The 20,986-nt window shown below is 41.0% G+C and overlaps 1 long non-coding RNA gene across 3 annotated transcripts; it reads right to left on the bottom strand.

The window, feature by feature from the left end:
- Window positions 1-680: 680 nt before the first annotated feature.
- On the bottom strand, window positions 681-20,477 carry LOC135350855 (uncharacterized). Of its 3 annotated transcripts, none has more exons than XR_010399303.1 (7): window positions 20,337-20,477; window positions 17,901-18,033; window positions 17,704-17,825; window positions 17,428-17,522; window positions 14,509-14,641; window positions 1,241-11,942; window positions 681-1,000 (listed from the first exon to the last, which is right to left on the bottom strand). It is a non-coding gene; the product is annotated as an uncharacterized LOC135350855 (long non-coding RNA). The 3 variants fall into 3 exon arrangements; XR_010399304.1 differs by having other exon boundaries at window positions 1,241-1,397; XR_010399306.1 differs by having other exon boundaries at window positions 1,241-1,325.
- Between the last annotated feature and the right edge of the window lie 509 nt (window positions 20,478-20,986).

Raw genomic sequence — 20,986 nt, 5'->3', positions numbered from 1 at the left:
AAATAGGCGATTTAAAAGCAATAACAGGCAAATTGAAAAGAATAATAGGCTGTTGAGCATATTAAAAAGAATAGCATAAAGATGAGACTATAGCAGTTCTCATGCTGCATTTAAGGCAGCTTTGTGACCTCTTACAACGAAATTTGCCTCCAAGACAGGTAGTGATTGCAGTGCTGCTGCATAACAAATCATTGAAAACTACATTAATATGCTGAAGTGGCTTGCTGGAATCAAGCATCATAATTGAAAAGAAGAAATTCCACGTATGGAAAAGTGCTTAGTTTTAGCTTTGTATTAGCCTCGATTCAAGGCTGATTAAAATACGTATTTTAATCAGCCTGGAATTCGAGGCTAGCTTTGTATACGCTCTGAGCAAAGACACAATAGCTAATGATTATTGTTTGACTCATTTGTGATTAACAATCTTTATCAAATAAACCAGCTTCTGCAGTACACAACAATGAGAGGACAACACTATTTATTAACAAACTGATCAAAATTTAAAAATAGCTAGCAATATAATCAATGGTGCTAACATGCATGTAGCACAATGCACTGCACTGCTGTTCTTTGGTACGTACAGAATAACCTCAGGCTCTACTGTATAGCTAATAATTATTTATTTTCGAAGACATAGCAACGACACCTCCTCCACCCACGGTTCAAATTACCACAACACATACAACAAACTGACACATGTGCAGTATATATATATATATACATTGAAAGGCCTGAAAGATAAAAGCAAATAAAAACGCCGTAGTCTTGGTACAGTTGTCAATACAGTGCCAGCATTGCTACAGTGTCAGTGTTGAGTTCGACTCGCTTGGTAAGAGTCCCTTTGTCACTGACTGGCAGCTAGCAGTAGGGCCGAGGAGGAGGGGGGAGGGTCTTTGGATATTACGTAGTCTAGAGAGGAGGAGACTCTTTTGATTGCCGCTAGTGTATTAGTGACCAGCTGTTTGAAAAACCCCACGTACCTTCCAATGGAGAGACGTTGCTATGGTGTGTGGGGGGAGTATGTAACTTAGGTGAGCACGGGTAACATACACATTGTGACATATTTCCTTAACAGGGGCATAGCAAGCAAGTTTAAAGTGGTCAGGCCAACTTACACTTAATGGTCAACTAGTCTAGAAACTCACATACAGCAGTAAATTTTACCTAGGTCATAACCAATCAGCATGCGCATTATCACTCACAATAATTATACTAACAATAATATATCCAACATCCCTACCAGCACGAGCCTAGACCAATGTGTAGGTGCTTGCTGAATCTCCTGCGCCGAATCTTTCTTCAACACGTCCATGGGAATTGGCAGCCTGCAAGAAAATTGGTAGATTCTAGTACTCAAAATACTATCTTTCTTCAATATGTCCATGGGAATTGGCAGCCTGCAAGAAAATTGGTAGTACTCAAAATACTATACACGTATGTATATGCAATATCGCAAAACCTATACTAGTACTGGTGATTGTATGCACATAATCCTTGCCAAAACGCAATAGAATCGCAAGAGTCTATTTTTCTGCTGATTTAGCGAATTCGCAACCAGCAAGTAATACGGTACATCACATCACAAGAGCTATATACATGACTGTATTATTTTGGCTTTTGTTTTACGGATGTCCACGTTTCCCAGTAGTCGGGGGAGCATCTCGTAGGCACGTTTGTGAGGAGCAGAACGTTTGGACGGTAGTTATATATATAGTCTTTAGCTTGCTGAGGGAATACACAATCAAAAATACAAAAAGGGGGTGGGGAACACAATGTACTAGCATTTCCGTGTGCTCTTGGAATGCCAATCAGTTAGAGACTTGCGACATTGAAGGTTTAGTATAGGTGTAGGGCAATTTAATAATTGGATTAAAAATCACATGATATAGGATGCTCTGGGTCAAGCACGACAATTGAGATTATAAAAACAACTCTCTCGTCATGGCTACTACGTATGTCAAACAAATAATAATGACATATTTTCGAGAGTATTAATTTCTGCTATGATACTTGCATGAGCAAGCACCCAGCAAAATGAGCTAAACAGCTAGTGAAATCGCACCCCTGTGAAAATAATTATGTTGGTATAATAACAAAATAGATAACTATACAGATGTAAACATCTTCAGCCACTTCATTATACACAAGGCAGTGCTAATTAAAAGTCACTCACTAAGTGTTAGGGGTCCTTGGTGAGATAACAGGACTTTGTCTTCTCTGAACTACAAGTCTGAACTAATAAAGTGTCTACCCAGCTGATGAAGAGGTGCCAAACCATTGGCCCCACATGCAGCTGCATGGAAGATGTTAAAGTTAACCACGGATTATTGCTAAGAAATTTCACAACATATTGCTCCAAGATTAACTTTTATTGCTAAGAAATTCCACAACATATTGCTCCAAGATATCGATGTTTCAAGGTTAATTACTAAAGGCTGTGAAGAATGTGTGCCACTTAGAAGCCGTGAACCGGAGGCTCAGGTTGTACGTGCGACAGCAAAACATCACAATAGAGAGGCTGTCTGAAATCCACGGGTCCTATGACAAGGACCTACAAGTTGATTGGCCCACTCTTCAGGTTTGTCAAGTATCATAGTTATAGTGTAATCAGGTCACTCATTTCAATAGCGTGTCACTGCCTCGACCCAGCAACTTATGGATGGCACTGAGCACATGGATCCATCTCAACCGTCAGATTAGGCAGACTGGAGCCCTATCATTGGTCTGTCACGTCCCCTCACACATCCCCTCATTCAACCGAAAGAGGCTTCTCCCGTATCTCAACCGTCAGATGTGGATAAGGAAGCCCTCATTGTTCCGTCACGTGAGAAAAGAGGCTTCTCCCCTCACACAGGCTTCTCCCCTCATTCAACCGTCACGTGAGAGAGATGATTCTCCCCTCATGTACCACATTCCCGAGGTAAGATACATTTGTTACACACTACTTAATCAACACTTTACACAGGTTGAACTGAGTTCACACTCTTCCGATCCTGAGGAGTCCCTGCTTCGAAAGAAAAGGAAGTGGTTGAAGGCTCGGAAGGTGAAGAAGGACCCGCCAGGCACTCTAAGTTATCATCATGCATGACTTGCACAGCAACTCAGGAGTAATAAAACTAAACCAGAGATAGAGAGGAGTTTTATATAGCACTATAGATTCTTCTGATTGGCTGAGATGAAGCACTATATATAGCAGCGGGTCAGGTCTTCTCCTCTATGGCTATGCTGTAAAGAAACAGCTATGGAGACAAATCATTTGTCCCCAAAAATATCAAGAGACGATAAACAATTGCTCGACAATTTGGAAGGTATGATTATTTTATTCTTTTGTGTGTCAGAATTTCACAGCTTACACCTTCAATCTAGATATTGAAGATCCAGTACAGGTATATATCAGTATTACAACTTATAACGGTAAAAATCTTGTAGAAAACGGAGAGAAAAAGAAAAGCCGATGAATCAAAAATGCGCTGGAGGGAGAAAATGGCCCAAAAAAGAGGGTGGAGGAGGAGGAGCAGAAAAGAAAAGGAAGAGATATGAGGAGGACGAGGAGGAGATGAGGCTGTGGAGAATAAAAAGGAAGGAGGATGACAAATATGGAAATTAAAGAGGAAGACTGAGGAGAGGAAATAGAAGGTTAAAGTCACTCACGCGGTATATCTGACTAATACAATATGTCTTAATTTGTAGCATTAATCGTCAATTTTGTTTTGTTGCGCTGCATACAAACTCTATATATAATAGTATAGTAACAGTATATAATTTCTTTTGCAGCAATTTGCATTCTCGCAAAGTCTATACAATGTCGGAGAAGGAGACGGTTTTGCTCAGGTGTGTATTGACCTTACGGCTGGTGTTCTACAGAGAAGCGTACCCATTCTGCTCATCATGCACTTCTGATGGTTCTGCCTCGAATAAGTAATTCAAACGGTCCAACTGGATGATCCTGTTGCATGTTCTATAAAAGTAGATGTTACGAAAAGTTGTTGCATTTGCAAAAAGGAATTAAAAATTAAATTAAAATGGCTAGTACAAGTGTCTTCAGCTCGGAAGAAACAGTTATGAACATTGTCCCCAAAAATATCAAGAGACGATGAACAATTGCTCGACAAGGTATGATTATTTCATTCTTTTGTGTGTCAGAATTTCACAGCTTACACCTTCAATCCAGATAAAGATCTTGAAGATCCAGTACAGGTATATATAGTATTACAACTTATAATGGTAAAAATCTTGTAGAAAACGGAGAGAAAAAGAAAAGCTGATGAATCAAAAATGCGCTGGAGGGAGGAAATGGCCCAACTTTTACCTTATGCAACCACTGCACTCCCTCATCAAACCCAAAACCCAAACACTCACATGGAACGATTCAGCTCTGGCCTCCTTCAACGCAACCAAGGATTCCCTTGCTAACGCTTCCCTCCTCTCTTACCCTCAACCTGATGCCCCCACCTGTGCGGAGGAGGAGGAGCAGAAAAGAAAAGGAAGAGATATGAGGAGAACGAGGAGGAGATGAGGCTGTGAGAATAAAAAGGAAGAAGGAGGATGACGAATATGAAAATTAAAGAGGAAGACTGAGGAGGAGAGGAAATGGAAGGTTAATGTCACTCACGATATATCTGACGACTAATACAATATGTCTTAATTTGTAGCATTAATTGTCGATTTTGTTTTGTTACGCTGCATACAAACTCTATATAATAGTATAGTAACAGTATATCATTTCTTTTACAGTTTCACAGGCGTGGGCGTGTGTGCATACGCACATCGTCCCAATTGACCGGCCACTTCTGCTTCCATAGTTCAGTGACCCTCTCCAGTGTTTTAGAGTGCTCCTCCACCAACCTGCACACACAATAATAGCAACCTAGATAATGAAAGCGTGTCTGTTTTCTAGTTGGATCTGTTTTCATGGACTGGAGTTCGAGTACGAAGAAACGTTCTACTGATAAGAGAGAAAAGAGGGCAATGGCCTGGGATAAAATTCAATTCATTCGAAAGTGGAAAGAGATTATCCGGTAAGCTATAGTTAAACTATTTATAAAAAAAATAATTTGGCTGGTATAGTAATGGAGAGAGTACATGTAACCTATGCATTCTTGTGAAGTCTATACAATGTCGGAGAAGGAGACGGATTTGCTCAGGTGTGTATTGACCTTACGGCTGATGTTCTACAGAGAAGCGTATAAAGTCTGGTTTTAGTGCTAGTGGAGATATGACGAATCTGAGTGCAGTTGTTGGTGAGACAGAAACTGGTCTGGGCGCGTGGTGCAGCATCTGGTTCATTCACATGGATGGGGATAGTCTTACCTGAGCCCACTTTAGGGTCACAGACATAATTATGAGGAAGAGGAAGATTATAATACTTATAGCTTAGCAACGGCTCAATTTTGTACAACACAGATTTTGTAGTCCAAATGGAAATAGCTATTTTAGTACTTATGGTGGTTTTGAATTGAACTTGCTGGCTAACGCACAAGTCCTAAGAGGAAGAGAATTAAGATTATTGTGGCCACACTGACAGGCTGAGGTCTGGCTGGGAGGTTGGTAACGGGGGAAGGAGGTTTCGTTGGAATAGTTGTATCTTAGCCCACCACCGTTTGTTTGGGGGGCACCACACTGGCCGTAGCTTGTTTGGGGGGCACCACTCTGACAGTATCTTGTTTGGGGGGGCACCACACTGACAGTAGCAAATTTCCCCATCAGTTATACGTACCTTAAAGGCGGTGTGTGCTGGTACCTGTACCCGTATATATAGAGCTAGGACTTAACATTGTTTTCCCTCCTCATTTTACTCACTCAATTACTTTGGAAAAACAAGAGCAAAGGAAGATTATACTATCACCACTTCATCAACAACTGTTCACGCACTTAACACACACATCACACAGTACACACACTGGCTCCACCACTTCTTCTGCCAAGCACCCAGAAAGGACTCATCCATAAGAACTCACGTCTCACTCATAAGATGGTGGTGAGCGTTCTCTTGTATCAGACAGAAGAAGAGCTTAAACAACGCATATCTCTCTGCTACAAGTCCATGCTTGAGAAAACTGTTACAGACATAACTCGCCAAAGAGTGTCTACAGGAACAATTATTTATTTTACTCATTGCGCCAGTCTCGTCGGCCCTGGTTTCGAGTTCAGCTGGAGCAAGAACCTGGGGGTTCTCCGACGGCCCTGGCTACCCTACAGGCCATGCTGGTGCAGACAGTCAACGTTGCCGGTCAAGCGGCCATGGAGGTGAGGGCCCCTGTCTCGGTATCTCTGCCATCCATACTATACCCCATCTCTCTACGTTTCTATAGTACCCACACACCCACTCTGGGGCCCTAACCTATGCCCCTGGGTCTAGTTTGGTTACCATAGTCGCCGGCCCTGTCTGGGACGCAGAATGTTAATTGAAACGTAATAAGAAAAAGATTTTGTTAAACAGAGAATACAATTATATAAAAACATAATAATTTATTAGTCCTGATGATTTGTGTCATTTCACAATGACTTGAGGACTATAAAAGGAAAAAGTATGTCTGTCACATAGCGTTATCAGAGATACGAAGGTTGAAGGCATACAAAACCCACCTTGTACGTCATATAAGAGTATGCCACGATGTCATAGAAAGCCTAGGGATGTCCGGTAGGAGGTAAACTTCAATTATTAAATCGGTTGTGTATTGAAGCGTAATAGTAATAAGTTTTTTTGTTGATTGGAAAACAAAATTATAATTATATTTATAGTAAGAACATAATAATGAAAGCACCGCGGACCCTGATGTGGAGATCAGGGTGAATATTGAAAAGAGTAAATTAATCAAGATATGCATATTTCTTTAACTGCCCGCTGTGTTATATGTGCAAGCAGTACGCCAACGAGAATTAAGAAAGTGGCAAGCAACAGCGGCTGTAACAAGTGTGCACCAGGAAGATAGCGCATTGGCAGCAGATTCAGACAGACACCAACTACTACCAAACAATTTTGAGTACAAACATGTTTAAGGTGTACATCACTCTGGCATCTACTGCGATTTGAGCTTCTGCAGGGTCGAAAGATAAAAAACATGCGGCGGCTCGGTGTTGTGTTACATATTTAACTGAAGAAAATGTCCTGCCTTGGAACTTGAACCCGGCTATAAGGGGGCTCTTTTGCCTGTTTCAACAACAAACACTGCACCATAAATGTATTGGACTGACTACAATTATATAGTATATGATTATAAGAGCTCTGTGGGGCAGAGGAAGATGCAGGTTATGTATCTTTAGTTTCAAATTAATTTTTATGACTATAGTTGCAAAGTTAAATTAATTTTTTAAATCTCGGCGAAGAAGTGAGCGGGATGAGTGTGCAGCAACTGGAATTCAGCACCATCATTCATCATGTAGCGTGCCCTCCCTCAAGCAAGACCTTCGCCTCCAACTTGACCTGCTGATTTGTCTCGCAGCCTGTACTGTGATATATAATTATGATGTTTTCTGCGGGTTTCATCTCCAGTTTAACAAGGCTTTGTAGCTGAGCACTCATGGCAGGGGCGGGCATACCAGATACGATTTAACGTTACACGCACTGCTACGCATGCATGGTTAAAAGTCACTCGCAGGTATATATCTGGCTACTTATCACAAGAATAAGGGCGCAGTGATAAGCGCATGCGCATGCACTGATTTCCATCGCAAGAAGTTGTCACTGTGTGCCCCTCTCCCACACACACACAGTCACGTCAGCAGTCTGTGCAGGTCCTCCCTAAGAACTGGATTGCTTGCTACCTTGAACTGACTCAATCTCCATCACAAGAAGTTGTCGCTGCTCACAGTAAATCTCAGTAAAGCCTTGCTACCTTGAACTGACCCAATCTCCACAGGAGAAGTTTGCTATTACAAGAATACTATAAGACAGATCTGCAACCGGTCACAGGAGAAACGTTTCAGGGAGCCTCTGCCATCACACAAGATGGGGCAAGACTAGACGTCGCCATGAGCGGATTCTGGGGAGGTAGGCATGAAAGAACCTTCTGTGACGTGCAAGTGTTCAACCCACATGCTTGCTCAAACAGAAACACTAATCTCACCACTTGCTATCAGAAACACGAAAGACTGAAAAAGAACGCCTACGAACAAAGAGTCAGGGAGGTAGAGCATGCCTCGTCCACACCCCTGGTTTTCTCGGTAACAGGTGGACTCGGAACGGAGGCAATTACTTTTTATAAGCGCCTAACCTGTCTCCTGGCTTCCAAGAGACGATCCTTATAATAGAACCATATCCTGGCTGAGATGTCGCCTCACCTTCTCCTAGTTGAGATCGCTGCATCAGGGGAGTACGCTCGCACCCGGGATGCTTCGTAAGATCTCCTGTAGACCTAATGAGTGCCGAATGTGGCCTCATTGGCTGTAACTAACTGGAACCTCACAATTAGTCTGATTATAAATTATTTTTTGTACATGTATTGAACTGCACCTGTGTTTATCTTATAAATAAAAAAATAAGGGCATGCAACCACTGTTTACAATAAATCATAAGCTAAACCATAGTTCTATAAGACAGCTCCATGTGCTGTTAATAATAAGTGTTGTCATGGCAAGCCACAGAAGCCCCCTTTAGGAAAGATAAGTGAAGCAATATAGATATAGGAGTAGTATATATTGACAGTTTATGTACAGATGTCGATCAACTGTAGTCGCAAAGACAGTCTAGAAAGACCTTTCTTAGTGTAAAGAATTTCCTAATTGAGGACGACATGATATTCTCCGAGGACAAACAGGTGTGTACTACTGCCTCCCAATCGAATAGGAGGAAAGCCCACAAGGTCGACTGCTGACCCCACAAAGCGAAGACAAGTGATTATCGGCACCAAAACCGATAATTAATGTAAAATATCTGTAGCGTATACATTCTGCTGTGTGTCTGCCAGTTCATCAGCGATGGCAGAACAAATCATATCAATTGATCTAATAAAGAAAACGAAAACTGTGGATCAAGTTTTTTTAATTTATTTACACAATTTTGCGAAGCCATGTATCGTTTTGTACCTACTTGAACCTTGACAGGGTCAGCATCTGCAATTGGACCATGCATGTCTACTATATAAAAGGTGTAGTATAGCTCAGGATGTTGTGAACCTGCTGACCGGACCAAATTCTCAAAGAAGCCTTCCTTAGTCTCTAAAAAGACAAATGAGGGCAATGGCGTGGGAAAGAAGAACTTTGATCTTTGTGTCAGGGCTTCAATGCATGAAGCACATGCAGACACCCTAACGGGAAGCTATATTATCTACCGTGCTACATGCAGGAAGCGGTCCAGGCTATAATAAGGAGCTGGTCAGACAATTTAAACTATGCTCGATGCGTGTTAAAGTCAATACAATTGTTACATATTATGTTTTCATCCTTCCCTGCATGGGACTGTATATTCGACTACAAGTAAAAAAAACATAGGCACAAAGCTTCTGAACTGAAGGGGGGGGGGGGTAAAGGAGAGAGAAAGGCGATGCTACAGATATTCCAAATTTTAATTTGAAAATTAATGTATGCATTGCTCACTTCAATTCTTGTAAATGAATGATTATTTTACTGCCCGCATGCAGCTCAACACATTTCTGACAGTATAATTATAAAAGGAGTTGAACTTTGGCCGCTCATTTTGACAACCTGGAAATGTTCGTGGAACCACTGGGAATCACTCATGCTGAACAAGCTGAGTAAGGAATTGTCAGTTTTTAAACGGCACACAAGTACCCATAGTTGAGTGCTTGTCCCTGTGGCAGAGAACTACAATCCCAACTTATACAGAGCTTTTGAAACTAATCCAGACTACCAAAAACAAAAACAATTATTGTACCATGCACCTTCATTCAACCATATGCTCAAAGGTTCGAAGAAGATAGAATTTCGATTGATATACATTCTTAAGAATGAGTAAATATGACATTGCTAGTAAAGTGTTTAAACATTGCTAAGAGAATGGTAAGCACTGTATCTTGAACATAATTATAAGGATAATCCTTTCCTCGAGTGATGGTAAGATAAACTTGTAGTAACGTGTAGCGAATTATTTGTTATGTGAGCCCGATAAAAATCCAAATAAATTAACGATGTCCAGCGCTTCTCAAACTTAAAAGGTAAGTGACCTTTTGTGTGGTTGTTTACCAGTTTGAACAACTGTGAAAGAATGGCAACTCCTATAACCCCAATGCGTGTCCTCTAATGGTGAAGTTAGTATCTCTTCAACATTAATTAAGATTAGTTGTTAAAGGAAAGCTAAGTAGCTATCTTTAATTCAAGTGTAACATATGTAGTAACAAATGACCATCCAAACGCTGTATACGCTTGTATACGCAACACCCCTGCTTCATGGCCACTAACGAGGAAAGAGATGAAATGTCTGACATAGTCGGTCAATATGAGTGTCATCAATGCAGATGATTTGTGGCCCAAATTTCTGAAGCATTTCAGCTTGTAATACTAGCATTTGATCATAATTTGACAAACTTTCCTTGTAGAGTTGCTCTCTGTTGTTTATAATAAGGAAGGTGGTTGAAGCCTAGGTGGGGGTGGGCGTGGGCGTAACGTGCATATCAGTGGGGTGATGGTGGGTGGGACCCAGGATAAGGCACCGCAGTGAGTACATGTAAGCATTATGTGTACGTCAAGATTGCGATACCACTCATAACAATTGTTCTACACTCAGACCTCCCTATATAGTGTCAAAGTTGTGGCCAGCACTTATGTGATCGTCCCCAACTCACCCCAAACTTTCCATTGGGTTGGCTATGGGTTCAAGCTCAAGCATCCGACTACGCCTTGTGCAATTAGTAGCCTTACAATTGCTTGTTGCTCATGCTTAAATTATATTAATATTGCAACCTTAACAGTCCATAAATAGAAGAGAGTATCAAACGGGCATGAACACATACTGTGCATGTATCAAAACGTAAACGTGACTTCTTGTCTGAAACGCGTGATCAATTAATTATGGCAATTTGGCTACATTATTGCTGCCTCGAGGCAAGTGGCGACTCCAGGCACTCAGATTGATCAATGATTAGAAGAAGTCATGCTACTTTCTGAATACCAGGCCGAGGGATTTTATGCGGAAGGAAAACAATCAAATGAGAATAAACAAATTTAATATCTGCATACCCGGAGTAACTATAGTAACATCTGATGCCGACAGCAAACTTGCTTTGAAAAACGCTGCGTTTTCTCTGCTTCTTCCTGGAAGAGTTCTATACCTCAGCGCACTTTTAATGCTTAAAAGTCGTGGCAAGAAAGCTGGTGCCATTGCTGGCTGGAATGTTGAAGGAGTCTGGTTTGGCTTCCTTGGTAGAGTTTAAGGCTCAAAGAGGAACAGATAAGGTGATTTACAGTTATATGTATGTACGCATATCTAGAAAGGGAATGTGTTGTAATCACGTCATTAGCAAGTGTATACACGCAGGATAGAGTATGTGTGTTTATTAGCACTACAGATCTATGAGCTGCACAAACAGCCTGTACCAGATATTCAAGAAGAGAAGAAGGCCTTCATTGAGAAGCTTCTGGAATTCAACGTGTCCATTCAGCAGTACATGAATGCATACAAAATGGATGACTTCACAATGTGAGAATCTTTCTTTAAATCATAGTACAGCTAGACATCGATATTTATGTCATAATATAGATATACACATTTACAAATATTTAATTGAGATTGACATAATTATGCTGTTGCAGGAGCTGCGTTTTGTCCAAAAGGCAGAAACCATCCATGTCTACCAGGTCATCTCCACGCCTTTTAGAAAAGCGGCAAGTCTTTGAGCATGGCGACCCCTCAACCCAGCCACCAGAGACTAAACGACAGCTGTTTAGTGAGCAGTGATGACCAAATGACAGCAAATAACTCAGCTTTCGGTCCCATTTGCAATATCTAACAACTTCAAATCTTCCTTCTTCCCGGATACTATATCAGCCTGGAATAAATTAGGTTTTGACACAGATGGTATATCACTTGTGTTCTTTAAATATCAGTTACTGTAGATCAATTAAGTGTAATTTACATGTTCTGTTGTAGGTTGTTGTGTATTGTTTTTGTGTAGGTAACTGATTTGAATTAGCTACTACCTTTGCTGTGTGCATAAATTTGTTTAATAAAAATAAAAACACCTGCTGGGGTGTACCTTTGGGTGACCCACGGGTCATCCCTAGATACTATGGTACTATAGTTACGCTGGGGTACTAGTATACCAAAGAGACTTTGAATGCTCTTTTGACCATATAAAAGGAATAAAATTTTCTTCAATGAGACAGCCTCCTTGTAAATTTAAATATTTACCCATACGTAAGCGATCGTAAAGCACAGTGGTTCATGACCCTCGACCAGCTATTCCATGTTAATACAAGCACATTTGAAGAAGAACACTTCGACCATTTACACTTCTTACACATATGTCGGAATCGTCAATGGTTGGGTTGTAAGAGGAATCTTCCATGCTTGAGCAACCATGTCCAACAATGCCATCACGATATATAGGTGTTCATAAGTATATACAAAGATCCTTCCAATCTGAATCAGATTGGAAGATTCCTCTCACAACCCAACAACCGAGCCGGCCAGCGTGCGTGGGCTAATCAACGCTTCTCAGTAATACAAATTATAGATACAACTACTATCTATCACCACTTGACAACATTCGTAGCACGTGATCGTTATGTATCCCATGATACCATGAAAAATGTGTCCTGTGAAACCACCGACCATATAAAAGCCGCTCATTTGTTTCATCTAGTGGGGGGGGGGGGCAGGGGTGAACCTTCCCCCTCCAAATGTTGTAGAATAATGACATCATTACGTGCAACATGTAGAACTACGTGACGCACAAGCATGTAATAGAGGGTGTGGTCAAGAATGTGGGAGTGGCCAACTGTTTTGCCAAACCTTCCCATGATACTTTTAATACTAGATAAAACCCTGGCTTGGTGTATCAAATAATGACGCGTGTACGTGTACGATGGTAGTAGACCAAAAAAAAATGTAGCCAATAATAATTATGTGGAGGTGTGTTATGTTTGCAAGGTGTGCTGACTCTTAAATTCTCTTAAATTACATACCGTACGGGTAGAAGATTTCGAGGTGTTTTTAATTTCGCGTTTTTCGTGGGTGGCTGCAGAACACGAAAATTAAAACCCGTGGAAGGCTTCGTATACGCATGTGAGATACTGCCACACCCTAACTCCACGAAATTTTCCAAATAAGACAGAATATTGAATTGCACAAAAATTTCCACCCTTGAAATTTTCCACCCGTACGGTACCAATAATATTATGCATTGTTGAGGAAATAGAACAATGCCCAAAAACTAGAGCACTAAAGTGCAAACCCTCGGCTGGTGACATGATTATAAAGAAACCAGAAGAGTGATAATGCAGTGCATGTAGCATGTATGACTAGCACAGCAACTCAAGAGCAATAAAACTAAACCAGACTTGGAGGCATACTGAAACATTGAGTGGTACATGTCACATTAGACATGCACTGTGGACAGGGATGACAGCAAAGAAGCCTGGAGCTTAGACTTAAAGAGGTATGGCTCCTGCCAGGCTGGAGTATAGGATCCAGAGTCAGCCAACAACCAGTCACAATTTTAGCTTTCTACTATAATTATATTTGGTAAGGATCACTTCAGCTGCAACTACGTAATCAAGGCCACGTGTAGCTAGCTAGCTGCCAACGTGCAAGTTCAAGCTTCTTAGCTTTTGCTCGACAATGAAGCTTTAACATCAAAATCTGCCACTATTTAAATCAAGATATTGTTGTGTGAAGGCTATCTATGCTGTAAACGCAGCGCTGTGGCATCCAGGTGAGTAGATATACCTGTGACAAACAAACAAACAGACCAACATACTACTATACCCGTGGCCGCCCACGCGCGCCTCAGGTAATAAACTGGAAAAGGCAAAAGTCTTATAGTTCTGAAAAAAATCTATTTATGGACGTGATGCAAAATATGTTCGCACAACTTGGCAAAGTAACACTGGAAGCTACCTATAAATCAAAAGTCTTAGGTGATGTCTATACACTCCAGGATTCGCCTTAGTATCAGCAGAAAAGACTTTTGCTCAGAAACAGAGACACACATTTTGAGGTCAGCTGTGCATTTACCTCGAGAAAAGGCCGCACACGGATCGAGGCTAGTACAAGAGCAGAGGCTGCATCACAAAAGTTAACCCACATCCGACTTATACTTGTATCTCTGCTTCAGAGCAAAATGAGCGAAAATAAAATTGCTTCTCCTCCAAACGCTTTAGCACAAATTGTTCACTAGTCTTCACTAAGTCTGCAATTCTTAATTTCAAAAGCTTAATGTCATAAAGGCTTTTATTCTGAAAAACTAAAACGACAATTTCCCAGAAAAGACCCCTTATACTTACTTAATTCATAGAGATACACACACTTTGCCCATACCACTTATTTCCTGTGTACCCCATTGATTAGCATACGCATGGGCAAAGTGTAATATCTGTTTTAATTTGTTTCACCTTATATGCACAGAGCTCAGACAATGGAAGAGAGACGGTCCACACCAGTTTCATTCTTGATTTCTGCTGCAGATCTTGGTCCTAGGAACGGGACTCAGTTGCACGTACCAGTATACATTATTATTTCGTGAGTCTGCAGACGTGCATGCATGTGTCAGTGGGAATAATTATTCAAAATGAGACGGAGAATATTTGTTATATAGCAGTATGGCAAGGATCATGTGTATTTACTAGTAATAACTTAGGTTTTGCGGATTTTATTGTTGCGAATTGATCAACCATCGCAAAGTTTGCAAATTTTTGATGCTCGCAAAACATTCTAGTAATACGGTAGACACTGTGTTCAATGTTGTTAATAAAGCAGCTATGCAACAGAGAATTGCCCAACAGCAAAACCACAATAGAATGAAAGCAGCTGATGCCTCGGTGGAGGTGCCAAAGCTACATAACATAAAACTACTAATAGCTAGCTTTTATACACACATTGATTATTATTATCATGATGAACATCTTTTATTTTGCTGCATGCAATCAACCGAATAGTGGGTAATGATCAACCATGATTGTTGTTAAAAACGATCGATGCCAAAAGTTCAAGTCTAAAATTAATGGCTGCAAGTCAGCAGAGCCTTGTAGCTCTCTGCTCACTCTTGCAGCTACCAATAGCTAGTGTTCTAGTGCAGAGCTAACTACTAAGTAGAGTAGTAACACTCGGTGAACAAGTTTTGCTACGGACTCTTCTGAAAAGGCTGCAATGGCATTCCAAGTAAGCAAAACTAGGCATAACTTGAGAACGAAGCATTATTTTGCAAATCCACGAATTAAAATCCAAGTAAACATGACTAGAAGCCTATAGAAACTCTTACTTGCACTTGATTCATCCTTGAGCAGCTGTAGCGGTCTACACACACAGACACACACAAACACACTACCGTATACCTCGCTTGCGCATGCGCACCGAGGCATAATAATTTCTAAGCCTAAACTTGCACGAAGCAAGAGTACTCTCTCTTGCACGTGTGTATAAAACAGCCCCTCAATAAAGAAAGGCACTCTGTAATATGGCCAAAACATCGCTCCCCAAATTAAGGTGTCCGTTACAGAGGGGTTCCACTGTACGTCTAGGAAACATGTATAGAAAATAAACTGAACTGATAACCATCATTTTTTTCAGTAGATTCTCTTTGAACCTCTCTATCTCTAGGCAAGCCCTGCCTTACATGTAAAGTCAATTAAATCGTTGCAAGCATTCCTGAAATGTGCAGAGGATTCCAGGTTGGTTGGCCAAAGTTAAAAGTTGAAGTGCACTCAACCATGACCACACACTGTATGTTTCTTCCTACTAATGTATTTAGTGGTCATGGTTGACTGCACTTCAACTTTTAACTTCTGCCAACCAAACTTAAATCCTCCGTACTTCATGCAGATACATGTACATAAGAATGCTACCATACATGTAGGTACCTACCGTATAGCGGGTAATTTCCGTGGGGCAAAATATTCGTGGTTTTCATGGTTGGAGCTCTGACTATGAATATTTTACCCACGAATGAAGCGACCTTGCCTACCTTTACCTGCAGTGCAAGCAGCAACCACGAAAATATTACCCACAAAATGTCTCAATATTGCTGAACCACGAATATTATGTCCCCCGAAAATTACCCGCTATACGGTATTTCAGTTTGGCCCTAGAGTATTTACATGTACATGTAAGGCTAGAATGAAGATAATGACTACATTGGCAATTTTATTTTGCAAGTGCACTGCAAGTCTGCAATCCACTGTATGTATGTGATGACTAAGAGGACAGAGTAGGTGTGGCTTAGTGGTTGGGGTGGTGGCTTAGTAGATTAGATGATAATGAGGCATGGGTACGTTTCCCTCCTGGGGGACTTTCTTATAATATTTCTTTACAAATCAGTTAGTAACTTCCATTACATCATACTCTTTCTCAAGTACATTAAGTTTCACCGAAACCGGGCGACGATCCAACTAGGTTCTGTCTTTATATTTTTGTAGAAGTAGCCGAAATTATTCACTTCAGTTTGGTCCTAATAAAAGTGCAAGCTCTTAGGGTAGAATTAAAGTATTGCAGTACAACCTCAATTATCCGGACACCTTAGTTCCAGAGGCAGGCCAGATAACTGAATACACCGGATAATCGAATAGATAAACCACGCCTTGATCCATCCATTTTATTGATAAACAGCAGTGTCACATGGTTGTCTACGCATGCGCAGACAATAAGCAGGCCTGTCTCCATAGTAACAGCGCATGTGCATTTAAGGGACACGCCCATTTTCTGAAAAATTAAATTGCCAAGCCGGATAATGGAGGGCTGGATAATGGAGGTTCTACTGTCTAACAATCTAATTAGCACTGTATGACAGTACAGACAATATAATTTTCTCACTCTGCAACAAAACCCACAAAAGTGTGACTGAGGCAAAACAGTTACTACTATAAGGTAAACCACAGACATAAGACACTCTACCTACTTCTCACAACTCTAACCTGAGTAACTGGGGGGGGGGGGGGGTCCAGGTGAGTTCTTAGCCTCATTCCAAACCTCTATATAATAGAGCATATTTTGCGGCTAGAAGAGGTTTTGCAAGCCTTACCACAGCTAAAGCTATCCTTGAGATTGTAAGCAGTTCCAATAAGTTTGTGGGCTACTACTAGTCACACAGACTGAATGTCTGAAGCTAAGAGAGATTCTACTGTCCATGACTCAAAACAGCTTGCAGCATCAAAAACAAGTAAGCCGGTCGAGGCAACGGTTACTTACTGGGAAACTATACACTCCTACTTTCAGACTTCTCTGAATAACTATAGCAACGAGTAATTTTAGTAACAAATTTCACTTGAACTCAATGTATGAAACTTGCCTGACTCAGCAATTAATATAGTTTTGCTCACATGATGTTGTGTGTTCAGGGGGGGAGGGGGCTTGGGTAATTGGATTAGGGGTCTCAAGGGGGGGGGGGAGTCTCGGACCCTTACAGCTGCAAGGCCTGGGAGAAAAAAGGATATGATTATAGTCAATATAATTTAGAGGTGTTAGGCAATAGTTTACGATCATTTTTAGTATTTACAAAAATTATTACACCAACCTTATATGCTTCTGCGTGAAATAATTATGCACTGATATATACTGCATGGCTATTATAATTATACTGAATAATGTTCCCTCACTTGTCCAACATGCCGCACGCACTGTTGAGTCGATCACTGTAAGTGCTGTGTATCTGCATCGCGCCTCCATCCATGCACACGCATGCAGCGTCAATCTCGCTGATTTGTGTTTTCACTTAGAGCTGCAAAAACAACAATGATCATTAGCATGCAGTTGCAGAATAAATGAATAATGTTCACTTGTCTATTTGACTCACTTGTTTATTTGAGTGCTTGCTGTTCAGTCGATATATGCATGATAGTGCCATGTATCTGCCGGCACATTCAGTAGTCAGTGACATCAACCTCGCTGGTTTGTGTTGTCACTAGGATCTATAGGAGTTGAGACATCTGCAAAACAGCAATAATAGTTAGCATGGCTGCAGAATACAGACTGCAGAATGTGCCGATAATGACAAACCGCTTGCGCTTTACAAGTAATTAGTTTATTAGCACAAAATGCTATAATTCAGTCACTATCACTAAACAAATGAAAGCACCACAGGTGCTGAGAGCCTTGCAGCTCTCTTCTCACTCTTGCAGCTACCAATAGCTAGCGTTCTAGTACAGAGCTAACTACTAAGTAGAGTAGCAACACTCGGTAAACAAGTTTGGCTACGTGCTCTTCTGAAAAGGCTGCAATGGCATTCCAAGTACGTAAACGTTCTAATTATAGAACCAGTAAAAAATAATTATTATCTGAGGCGCGCGTGGGCGGCCACGGGTATAGTAGTCTGTTGGTTTGTTTGTTTGTTTGTTTGTCTGTTTGTCACGAGTATATCTACTCACCTGGATGCCACAGCACTGCGTTTACAGCATGGATAGCCTTCACACAACAATATCTTGGTTTAAATAGTGACAGATTGTGATGTTAAAGCTTCTTTGTCGAGCAAAAGCTAAGAAGCTTGAACAAGCTTGTGACTGGGTCTGCTTACCTGGATGCTCTAGCACTGCGTTTACAGCATGGGTAGCCTCCACATAACAAGTCAGTACTTCTAATAGTGGCAGCTTTCGGTGTTAAAGCTTCTTTGTCTAATAAAAGCGAGCAAAATGTAGCTTGAACAGAACTTGCACATGCGTTACTTATAACTGAAGTGATCCTGTACCAGGTCCAGAAACAATGGAACAGGGTCACTAAAGTAGAAAGCTGTATATACCAGGAACAATGGAACAGGGTCACTAAAGTAGAAAGCTTGCTTTAGCTGACTGGGATCCATGCAGGACCTGGAGCCATATTTCTCTGAGACTCCATCCAGGCTTCTTTGCTGTGATCCTAATCCACAGTGCATATTATCTATAGTACTACCTGTTCTCAAATGTTTCAGCATGCCTCCAGTCTAGTTTAGTTTTATTGCTCCCGAGTTGCTGTGCAAGTCATGCATGATGATGATAACAGCATCACTATATGCACTGCATTATATCAGTCTTCTGGTTTCTTTATAATTATGTCACCAGCCGAGGGTTTGCACTTTAGTGCTCTAGTTTTTCTAGAAACAATGCACCAAAAAAATTGATTTTATATGGTAGTATATGGGTGTTATAAAAGAGGGCGTCCTCACCGAGGCTGGTTCTATAATTAGAACGCTTACGGTAAGCAAAACTAGTCTCGCGAGCAGACTTGTCCTAGAGGGAACGTCTGGTAACTATTGCAAGCAATTCAATGGCACTGAGGAATGTAGTCACGTGCAAGATATTTGTTAATTAACCAAATTTACATATAGACAAATATTTTCATTCGCAGCTAGCTAGCTCTTGCTTGGTCTGAGCTCCTTGTACCGAGCAGCCAGGTATGGTTCAATACTAAAATTAGCCTTTGCTAGAGTCAATAATCCTTCTTTTCACGTTTATTTTATGCTGTTACCCGCCCATTATGACGTGGACAAATCTGATTGGCACTGCCAACACTCTGGCAGGGGTCCATGGAATTGCTGCAATAGTGACCAGACGGTCCCTCCCTCCCACGTCTGCTCGCGAGACTAAAGCAAAACTAGGCATAAGGCCACTCCAAATGAGACTGTAGTTTCCCGTCAGAGACTCTAGTAAATTATAAGCGGGATGTGAGCAGTATTATCATTATTCATTACTATATTATTCATTACTATGAAATCATAATAAATTGGTCCGTCATCAATGAATTTAATTAAGTAGCCACAAAAATTCAGCTAATCATGTGCTTGGAGAACAAAGAACAATAAAAAGTAATTTCAATATTTCATTGGATAATTAGAGAAATAATGGCCATAATGACTATCAATGAGGTAGCTAAAGCAAGAAGCGTGAGTTGGACGGGAAACTACAGTCTCGTTTGGAGTGGCCTAACTTGAGAACGAAGCTATTTGCAAATCCACAAATTAAAATCCAATGTAAACATGACTAGAAGCCTATAGAAGCTCTTACTTGCACTTGATTCATCCTTGAGCAGCTGTAGCAGTATACACACACACACAGACACACAAACACACTACCCTATACTTAATAAATGATGACTGTGTGGTTTTCACCCAGAGTATTGTGGCAAACGTGCGTTTTTCTTGCCTTTTTTCCTGATAGTTGCCACAATAGTCACGCACTAGACCAAAGACTAGACTGACTAGTACTTGCGTCAAAACCACACATCATTTTTAGAGTGTATAAGTACACAACAATCCACTCACCAGTTGCTTGGCCACCATTGGATTCTCTGGTGAGTTTCTCTCACTAGCCCTGACACGAGTTATCAACCACGAGGTAGTCGCAATCAGAGATCTACGCATGTGCAGAAAGAGTGGGCCCCACCCCCTCCTTTTGTTTTTGAGACTTACTGAGCAGCAGCTGGCTTGTTGGGCAAGCTAAAAATGCTGTGGGCATCAAGGATCCCACTCCTATACAAGCCAACTCCTGGAAGGTCTGTTCAATCCAGGAGTGTCTATTGTATTTCAATTTTACTTTCTGCATGTTCCTCAGATGGATGGGTGCAGACTTCTGTCTCTAGTATCGATGGTGGACCTTCTAATGTAAGACGATTCACTTTCCCTCCCCTTTCTCCACATACTCAGAGCGAGTCTGTAATGTTTGCTCTATAGTGTTCTGACCTCCAGGAGAGAATTGGCCTATCAGATTGCAAAGTAATTTGTAGAGTGTTTGGCAGCCATAATTATTGCATGGTCTGAAAGATGTAGTCATGTGTGGTAGGACCGTAGAATAGGTGAGAGAAATGTGGTGTCCACAGAATTAACTATTTTGGTGGAACGTCATTCATACAATGCCAGTACATTAATGATAATTATAGTATTAACAGAAGTCAATTGTAAGTAAGTGGTGTAAG

The sequence above is a fragment of the Halichondria panicea genome, chromosome 17, assembly GCF_963675165.1.
Source record: "Halichondria panicea chromosome 17, odHalPani1.1, whole genome shotgun sequence".
Taxonomy (NCBI): Eukaryota; Metazoa; Porifera; class Demospongiae; order Suberitida; family Halichondriidae; genus Halichondria; species Halichondria panicea.
Note: the sequence above shows the minus strand (reverse complement) of the source record. Positions and strands in the feature narration are given on the sequence as shown.